Source organism: Piliocolobus tephrosceles, chromosome 6 (genome assembly GCF_002776525.5).
Source record: "Piliocolobus tephrosceles isolate RC106 chromosome 6, ASM277652v3, whole genome shotgun sequence".
Classification (NCBI taxonomy): Eukaryota; Metazoa; Chordata; class Mammalia; order Primates; family Cercopithecidae; genus Piliocolobus; species Piliocolobus tephrosceles.
The window spans coordinates 144022322-144031542 of NC_045439.1; the positions used below are offsets into that span (position 1 = coordinate 144022322).

Genomic DNA, 9221 nt, shown 5'->3' on the forward strand with positions numbered 1-9221 from the left:
TTTTTTTTGAGATGGAGTTTTGTTCTTGTTGCCCAGGCTGGAGTGCAGTGACACAATCTCAGCTCACCACAACCTCCGCCTCCCGGGTTCAAGCGATTCTCCTGCCTCAGCCCCCCGAGTAGCTGGGATTATAGGCATGCACCACCATGCCTGTAATTTTGTATTTTTAGTAGAGAAGGGGTTTCTCCATGTTGGCCAGGCTGGTCTTGAACTCCCGACCTCAGGTGATCCACCCGCCTCGTCCTCCCGAAGTGCTGAGATTACAGGCGTAAGCCATGGCACCCAGCCTAAAGTCCTAGTTTCGGAGAACCTACTGATGATGTTAAGTGAGGCCTTACTGCACTTAATGGCCCCAAAGCATAAAGAGTAGTGGTGCTGGCAATTTGGGTATGCCAAAGAGAAGCCATCAAGTGTTCCTTTGAGCGAAAAGATAAAAGTTCTCCACTTAATAAGGAAAGAAAAGATATCGCGTGAGGAGGTTGTTTAAATCTATGATAAAGGCCAGGAATGGTGGCACACATCTGTAATACCAGCATTTTGGGAGGCCAAAGCAGGTGGATCACTTAAGGCCAGGAGTTCGAGACTAGCCTGGCCAAAATGGCAAAACCCTATCTCTACTAAAAATACAAACAAATTTAGCTGGGTGTGGTGGTGCATACCTGTAATCCCAGCTGCTCAGGAGGCAGAGGCAGGAGAATCGCTTGAACCTTGGATGTGGAGGCTGCAGTGAGCCCAGATTGTGCCTCTTACCCCAGCCTGGGTGACAGATCAAGACTCTGTCTAGGCTGGGCGCGGTGGCTCAAGCCTGTAATCCCAGCACTTTGGGAGGCCGAGATGGGCGGATCACGAGGTCAGGAGATGGAGACCATCCTGGCTAACACAGTGAAACCCCGTCTCTACTAAAAAATACAAAAAACTAGCCGGGCGAGGTGGCGGGCCCCTGTAGTCCCAGCTACTTGGGAGGCTGAGGCAGGAGAATGGCGTAAACCCAGGAGGCGGAGCTTGCAGTGAGCTGAGATCTAGCCACAGTACTCCAGCCCAGGCGACAGAGCGAGACTCCGCCTCAAAAAAAAAAAAAAGACTCTGTCTAAAAAAAAAAATAAAGAAAAAAAAAGAAAAAAGCTATGATAAGGAGTTTGTCCTAGTTTTGCTGTCACACCTCAAACTGCAAAAGTTACTGCCACAGTGTGTGGTAAGTGCCTAGTTAAGATGGAAAAGGCATTAATTTTTGTGGGTGGAAGACATGTACAGAACATGTTTCAACTGATGGCAATTGGGTTTATCCAAGGTTTCAGGCATCCATGAAGGGTCCTGGAATGTGTCTGCCACAGATAATGGGGGGACTATTGTACTTATTTTTCAAATATATGTTGTGATTGGCAAAATATATAGTCTCATAAAAGCCTAGGATTTCATGCTATCCTTTGTTCATTGTGAACCTTAAGACAGATGCTACTCTTCCCGTCCCAGGAGCTTTAAAGCTGTGAGTTATAATGCCGACATGGCCAATTCCATGAACCATACCACACACAACCAGTCCCCCAAATGGTAAAAAAGTGGCATCAAGAAACCCTGATCACAAACATATGAATCTCTTAAGGGGGTGGACCTCAAGTTCCTGAGGAACATGTGTTTCGAAGCACAGCAAGAGGGCCTGAGAAGATGCAGGCCAGCAAAGCCAAGGCCATGTGTGCGAGAGCCAAGGCTATTGAGGCCCTCGTAAAACCCAAGGAGGTTAAGCCCAAGATCGCAAAGGGTGTCATCTGCAAGCCCCACCAACTTGCCTGCAGTGCCCACCCCAAGCTTGGAAAGTGTGCTGATGCCCACATTGCCAGGAGTCTCAGGCTCTGCTGACCAAAGGCCAAGGCTCAAAACAAGGCTCAGACCATGGCTTCAGCTCCAGCCTCAGTTCTGGCTCCAGCTCAGGGTCCCAGAGGTGCTCAGGCACCCACGAAGGCTCCCGAGTAGAGGCCTGTGTCTGCCAGAATGAGTACAGAAGGACTGGTGTGACCTCTGGGCTGCTGTCTACTTGGGGCTGGTGCCCTCCTGTGCTATTTGCATGAATAAACGTGAGGCAGGAAAAATATATACATATACGTACATACATAGATGCTAAAAGAACAATTATTATGCAGGTTCTGTGATCATTTTTTTGAAGTTAAAAACCATCATGCTCAAATAGAGTTTGTTCAAACCACTGGCATAGACAGCTAGAATTTAGAAAACAAAGTGAACATTTTAGCCTAGGTGGTTCAATAGATTTTTTTTTTCCCCTGCAAAGGACGGGATTTGAACTCAGCTTTGAATGATGATTAAGTTTTTAACAGCAAGGATATGTCTGAGATTCAACCCATTTCAAGTGTCCCAGTGTATATGAAAGGAGAAAGCTTCATACCTACATGTTATAATTCTCTCCCTGACAGGTCTTGATACCTCAAGATCAGCTGAATTGGAGCACAGCTGGATGAAGGCCTCAGGTTAATTAACTTCCTTTGAGAGCATCCAGAAAATTAGCAAAGACATGAGAAACGATTCACCCTAGTAATGCATACCAATCAGCCAGGACACTCTGAAACCTATTAAATCAGATTTTTAATCTTCTAAGCGCTGTAGACACCTGTGTGACATCAGCCACACCCTCAAATCTTAAGGGAAACATGAATACAAGAACACATGTGTACAAGGAATCATGCATAAAAGGATTGTGCCTTCAAATCAAGTCCAACTGTTTTTATTTGTCATCAAATGTGAATGGAGATATGGAATGCCATAAACCAGCAGTCAATCACTTCTTGAATAAGTCACCGCATTCTGGTAGACTTTGATCTGATAAAGGGAGGGATTGGACCAAAGAATCTTTAAGGTCTCTTCCTACTAGTATGTTTCTACCTTTTGGATGATGACTATGATGAGCAGAGCCATCTGTTCCCAAGGAGCTGGCTGGTGCCACTGCTCTAGCCCTGTGTTCTAGAAGTGGATAGAGGATTTGCCTAGGGAGGCGAGCAGAGGAAGAGATGGCTTCCTCATTTGATGTGGAATAAGTCTCAATAGGCTGTCATTTCCATAACCCTTTCGTAAAAGTTGTTTCTCTGCAAGAAGTGAAGCTTCACTTTCTCCCTTTTTGACCTGTCCCTTTAGGCTAAAATTTGCCGGTGAACCTGATCTATCTTTCTTTCTTTCCTTCCTTCCTTCCTTCCCTCCTTCCTTCCTTCCTTCCTTCCTTCCTTCCTTCCTTCCTTCCTTCCTGCCTGCCTTCCTTCCTTCCTGCCTTCCTTCCTTCCTTCCTTCCTTCCTTCCTTCCTTCCTTCCTTCCTTCCTTCCTTCCTTCCTTTCCTTCTTTCTTTCTTTCTCTTTCTTTCTTTCTCTCTCTTTCTTTCTCTTTCTTTCCTTCCTTCCTTCCTTCCTTTCCTTCTTTCTTTCTTTCTCTTTCTTTCTTTCTCTTTCTTTCTCCTTCCTTCCTTCCTTCCTTCCTTCTTTTTCTTTTTGAACCTGATTTCACTCACATAAGAAATGCTGCCTATTCACTCCCTGCACTGCTGGGAGGAAATCATCTAAGATGATGCCTCTTTCGAAAAATATTTTGGCATGAAAGATCACAATGCTTAAAAATGTTCGTAGCTTTTTATCTTATAATCTTACTTCCAGAAATCAATCTTAAGAAAGTAATTATAAATGTCATTACAGATTTAGGCCTGAGGATGCTCATCACTGAGTTGTATAACTACAAAACTGGAAGCAACCTACACTTGCAGAACAGAGGAATGGTGAAGAAGTCATGGCATGTTGAAACGATGAAATATTGTGTTAACAAATGGTGTTCAACAGTTTGAAACAGAGACCTGAAGACCACTTATTTCGAAAAATGATAAGTCAAGAATATGAGATACAAAATTAGGCTGGGTGCAGTGGCTCACGCCTGTAATCCCAGCACTTTGGGAGGCCGAGGCGGGCAGATCACCTGAGGTCAAGAGTTCAAGACCAGCCTGGCCAACATGGTGAAACCCCATCTCTACTAAAAATACAAAATTAGCTGGGCATGGTGGCCCATGCCTGTAATCCCAGCTACACAGGAGGCTGAGGCAGGAGAATCGCTTGAACCTGGGAGGCGAAGGTTGCAGTGAGCTGAGATTGCACCATTGTGCTCCAGCCTGGGTGACAAAAGCAAGACTCCTTCTCAAAAAAACAAACAAGCAGGCAAACAAAATTGATTGTATCTTGCGATTTCAATTCCATAAACAAACAAAATTGATAGAAAAAAGAAATAGACCAAAATGTTAACAGTGGTATTTCCGGATGCTGGGATTCTCTCTTGCTTATATTCATCTAATATTTTTATTAACAGACTTTTATTGTTATCAAAACAAAAATACTGGCCAGGTGCAGTGGCTCCTGCTTGTAATCCCAGCACTTTTGGAGGCCGAGGCAGGCGAATCACCTGAGCTCAGGAGCTTGAGAACAGCCTGGCTAACATGGCAAAACCCCGTCTCCACTAAAAATGCAAAAATTAGGTGGGTGTGGTGGTGCACGCCTGTAATCCCGGCTACTAGGGAGTCTGAGACAGGAGAATCCCTTGAACCCATGAGGGAGAAGTTGCAGTGAGCCGAGATCTTGCCACTGCATTCCAGCCTGGGCAACAGAGCGAGACTCCATCTCAAAAAAAAAAAGAACAGAAAAAAGCAAACTCACAGGGCAGGAGACCCTATCAGGAAGATAATCGTGGGGCTCCCCAGAAGCTCTTCACCGGCATGGGTGGCCCTGAAGAGATGGAACATGTACACACTTATTAGTGGCTCCATGACCTGCCAAAGTAGCCCAGGCGGAAGGTGCTCTGCTGTGCTTGTCACTAAATTTAGACTACAGGTGGCAGGAAGGACATAGGAGGAAGGATTAAAGATCCAAGGGGGTGGCTGCTTAGAAAGTTTTGGGAACCTAAATCTGGGTTGTGCTGTTGAGTGGAAACACCAGTTCCAAACATCCCAGCCAGCTGGTGTGGCACTGTTTGTCCTGAGAACTGGAGGTGAACACTCACTTGTCCACACAAATACCCAGCCTGCGCACCACCAGCAGGAGTCTGCTGAGACCAGGAGTCAACCAGGCGGGCAACCCCACTAGAGACTCTTAGGGTGCTCTGCTTGCTCTGTAGGCTGGCTGATCCCAGCCTGGGAAGCAGAGCACCCAGACTGGGAAGTCAGATCCCACAGGCAGACGTTGCAGGCAGCCTGGACAAAGCCTGGGAAACACATAGGAGATCTTCCCTTCATTCAAACATCTGGCATAGAGGTGAAGTGTGAGGGCTCTGGAGTGAGAGCCACTATTGTCTTCCAGCTCTTCTACCAACTGGGCTGGAGGATAAGCCTTAGATAAGCTGCTTGATCACCTCACTTTCCCCAGTTAGCATGGAACCTTGGACCTGACGTATGGTGGATGCTTGACAAATGCTCTCCAATGAAGGACAAAGAGTAGGATAGGGTTGGCCTCATCAAGCAGACCCCTGAGGTAGGTTCACAGGGGCTTCTCCCCTTTGGGAAGAGACACATGGTGTGTCACGGTTCCCTGCTCTCCCACAGCCCTTCACCGCTCAACTAAGAGGGAATCCCTTCTATCCATGCAGGCATGTTCTGGCTTTCCTCTTGGTGGGTAGGCACACATCCACAGTCTAGGCCACAATTAGGCGTGGCTCAGTCTTGGCAGGGTTTGGGGCAGCAGAGTCCTCACCATCGGTTGGTGGGGTGGTGGGAGCTGCTTTCCTCCATCTTTCCCACAATCTTGCTTCCTCTAGCATATTTCCATCTTAGCCACGATGTTATTATATTATCTTTAAGAATGTAGGAAAACCCTCCCCACCTCATTCCCACCACCCCTACTCTGCCTCTGGTCCCAGGCGATGGAGTTCAGGCTTGAGCCAAATGTAACCAGCCCACAAGGGTCAAGAGGGTCCCAGGGGGCCTTAAACATACAAGGAAAAAATAAGAGCGTATCAAGGCCCTCCCAAGGGGCCAGCCAAGAGAATGTTGAAGCCCACGCAGAAGTTCTTTAACAATGGAGAGGGGGTGGGAGAGCTTTCCTCGAGGGTGACTGAGAAGAAGGATAAACAGGAAAATCACCATTCAGAGGAGACGATGAGGGAATGGAGGCTATCCCCAAACGCCCAGGGTGGGCGGTTACACGAGATCTCACAGTTCACCCACAGCTCGCTCTCATCCTAAATCTCTCTGTGGCCTCTGAAGCAACAAGTTTCTCTACTTTTAACCTCTTGAACAGAGACAGAGGCATGTCAGGCGTGAACCACAGTAACCAGTTCATGATGGAAATTCAAGAAGAGAGGGAAACATCTCACAAATTGCTGCCTGGGCTTTGTGGGTGGAGAGGCTGGGGGAGGGTGGGGACAGGAGATGGGGTTTATCCACCAGCTGATCCAGCCTACCATTAGCAATTGCTCCGGGTGTTGGGGATTTGAGGGCTTCTTCCCAGGCCAGTGTAGCTAATTTAAGTCATCTGTGTGCCAAAATTCAGTTAAAATGGAGTTTTAGCAGAATTCTTCATGTGGATGCTGTGGTCAAAAAGAAATTCCTTTTCAGTGATGTTTGAACAGTGAGTCAAAATAAGGCCAGTAATAAGCTAGTGATGAGTAAGTCCAGGACAGAGCAAGACCTGGGTGGAGAGGATATTTACGTGGAGCGCACCGGCCAAAGCAGAAGGGAAATGATTCCTTCTCCAGGTCTCTCAGCAGGAGGTGGCCTCCTGCTCTCCTCCCACCCACCCCTGTTCTATAGGGATTATTGTTTCCTTATAGAATTCTTGAGCCTGATTGAACTTCAATGATCATAGGCAAGGATCTGTCTTTTTCAAGATAAAGTTTCTTTTATTGCTTTTTCTTATTAAAAAGTACCACTGCTCCACGGGCACAGTGGTTCATGCCTGTAATCCCAGCATTTTGGGAGGTTGAGGTAGGTGCATCACGTGAGGTCAGGAATTCGAGACCAGCCTGGCCAACGTGGTGAAAGCCCATCTCTATTAATAAAACAAAAAATTAGCCAGAGGTGGTGGTGCATACGTGTAATCCCAGCTACTCAAGAGGAGAGAATCTCTTGAACCTGAGAGGCAAAGGTTGTAGTGAGCTGAGATCGAACCACTGCACTCCAGCCTGGGCTACAAAGCAAGACTTCATTTAAAAAAAAAAAAAAGTATTACTTCTCATTACAGAAAAATCAGAAAATACTAATAAATGTTAAAGTACTCATAATCTCTCTTAAACATCACTATTAATGCCACTTTAGATTATTAGTACACCCTCCTAGGTAAATATATATATATATGTATATCTGTAATATATTTGAGTATATATAACACATATGATACACACACTAATGTACTTTTTTCAAACAAAAATGGGTCCATCCTGTAGTATGGCTTTGTGCTTTATTTCTCCTCTTTTACCTAACATTTTCTGTGGCCATAGATACATTTGCCAGCATCATTTAATGGCTGCATATTTTCCTACCACCTGAAGTACTAAGTTGATTTAGCCAGTTCCCTGTTGTTGGACACTTAGGTTGTTGCAACTTTTTCTCAATTATAATTGTTGTAATGAACATCAATGCAGCTAAATCTTTGCATAAATTCTTTTTTTTTTTTTCGTGCCTCAGGTTTATTTGTACAAATGGCACAGGAAGACACCAGCCCCCTGCAGACGGCAGCCCAGGGGGGTCACATTAGTCCTTCTGTCCTCAAGTTGGCGGACAGAGATCTCTACTCTGAAGCCTTTGTAGGGGGCCTGGGCACCTTTGGGAGCCTGAGCTGGAACTGAAGCTGGAGTTGCAGCCTGGGCCTTGGTTTGATCCTTGGCCTTGGCCTCTGCCCGGCACAGCCTGAGCGCCTTGGCAATGCAGGCACAAGCATGCTTCCCAAGCTTGGGGTGGCCAATGTAGGCAACCGACTGAGCTTGCGGCTGACACCCTTTGGGATCTTGGGCTTAACCTCTTTGGGCTTTATGAGGGTCTTGAGAGCCTTGGCACGTGCACTCATGGTCTTGGCACTGTTGGCCTGCATCTTCTTTAGGCCCTTCTTGTTGTGCTTCTTGGCAAAGGGCATGTTCCTCAGGAACTTGGGGTCCACCCCCATTTCTGTGCCATTTTTGGAACTGGTCATGTGTGGTATGGTTCTTGTACTTGGCCATGTCTGCACTGTAAGCCACGGCTCCCGAAGCTCTTAGAACAGGAAGAGCTTGCATAAATTCTTAACCCCTTCATTGGATAAATTCCCAGAAGTTAAATTGCTGAAGCTCCTTCATATTTCTATGTTGGGAAAAATAAACCCAGATATTGGCCTAAAATACTGAATTAACACTCAAAAGTTCCCAGCCTTCAGTGGGGAGCTGGACAACCCATGCCAGTGAGCTCCAGGGGCTGTGCTGTTTGCTCTGTACAAGGAAGAGACTCTCCATCCTCATGTGACTGTTGGAGATACCAGCTGTGAGAATGGAAGCCACAATTATAACTTCTTGTAAAAATAAGGGCTCTTCATCAAAAGCCATCTATGGGAGTTATCCATCTTCTGGAGCCTCAAGTGTGGGATACTTTGGAATGCATGTATGTGTATCAGACCTGTCATACTTACCTATCTTTAGCATGCGTGGACATTGCATCCTTCTTTCTCTTCTCTTTGCATACCTTCTTCTCTGCTGGCCACAGGTGAATTGGCATATAAATGGTTTTTGAAATTCTATAGGAATGTCCTGGCCCATTATCAAATAGTGCCTGCTTCTCACTTAACATCTCTGCCCTAAGGGTATTTGGAGTGCAATTCAAAGGCCTCAGAATAGAAGCACAAATTGTCATATCCAGTAGGAAGCAGATCAAAACTGCATGAGGTGGCTCACATCTGTAATCCCAGCAGTTTGGGAGGCTGAGGCAGGCAGATCACTTGAGGTCAGGAGTGTGAGACTAGCCTGGCCAACAGTGAAACCCTCTCTCTATTAAAAATATAAAAATCAGCCGGGCATGGCGGCAGGCACCTATAATCTCAGCTACTTGGGAGGCTGAGGCACGAGAATCTCTTGAACCCAGGAGGCGGAGGTTGCAGTGAGCCGAGATTGTGCCACTGCACTCCAGTCTGGGTGACAGAGTGAGACTGTCTCCAAAAAAAAAAAAGTAGAAAGCAGATCGAGATCCCCACCCCCAACCCCAACCCCACCTTAGAAACACAATTTAAACTGAGTCAGC

General features: G+C 46.3%; 2 pseudogenes; one reads left to right on the top strand and one right to left on the bottom strand.

Moving 5' to 3' along the window:
* The first annotated feature begins 1501 nt into the window (after positions 1–1501).
* Positions 1502–1968, top strand: LOC111548279 (annotated as a pseudogene).
* Positions 1969–7648: 5680 nt separating this feature from the next.
* On the bottom strand, positions 7649–8176 carry LOC111548278 (annotated as a pseudogene).
* Positions 8177–9221: the final 1045 nt, after the last annotated feature.